The sequence below is a fragment of the Empidonax traillii genome, unplaced genomic scaffold, assembly GCF_003031625.1.
Source record: "Empidonax traillii isolate 1590-97213 ecotype Southwest subspecies unplaced genomic scaffold, ASM303162v1 scaffold2334:size27091, whole genome shotgun sequence".
In the NCBI taxonomy this organism is placed as follows: domain Eukaryota; kingdom Metazoa; phylum Chordata; class Aves; order Passeriformes; family Tyrannidae; genus Empidonax; species Empidonax traillii.
The window spans coordinates 6,782-7,608 of NW_020957527.1; positions in this window are offsets into that span (position 1 = coordinate 6,782).

The window sequence follows — 827 nt, forward strand, 5'->3', positions numbered from 1 at the left end:
CAGGAATCTCAGTGTCAGAGCCAAGGGACCAACTCCTTCCAGGGGTAGGAATGGAGCGGTTTGTCTTTTTTCTTCTCTCCAGAGCAGGAGTCCCCGGGTCTGGGGCTGTGGGGACAGGAGGCCCCCCTGGCACAGGGCAAGCCAGCCTGGCACGATCCACGGCTCCAGAGATCTCCTCCCTGGCACAGGAGAGCCAGCCTGGCACGATCCATGGCCCTGGGAGCTGGTGGCTGTTCCGTGGCCCTGGCTGTGTCCTGCAGCCAACCCCAGCTCCCCAGCAAAGTGGAACAAATGCCGCTCACGCCGCCAATTCCGTTAATTGAAGGTTCACTTCATCAGCCTCATCCCCATCCAGCTCTCTCAAGGTCAGTGCTTGTCAGATAAAGTTTGGAATGCATTCTCCTGTTGGGCAGCTCAGTTATTCCAATTGCACTCGTTACAGCTGCTGGAGGAACTCCTTGTCCTCTCCCTGCATGTGCCACTCTCAGACCAACCTTGGCACCTCCGTTTCCAGTGGAAACGTTTCCAAATGCAGAAGCCTTTGTGGATCTGATGGGCTCATGATTCCAGGATTGGGCTGCCAATTCCAACCTTCTCAAGGGTGGGAAGGGACCTTAAATCTCATCCAGTCCTGTGCTATGGGCAGGGACACCTTCCACCAGCCCAGGGTGCTCCAAGCCCCGTCCAACCTGGCCTGGGACACTTCCAGGGATCCAGGGGCAGCCACAGCTTCTCTGCCCAACCTGTGCCAGGGCCTGCCCACCCTCCCAGCCAGCAATTCCTTCCCAATCTCCCATCTCTCCCTGCCCTCTGGCAGTGGGAAGCCA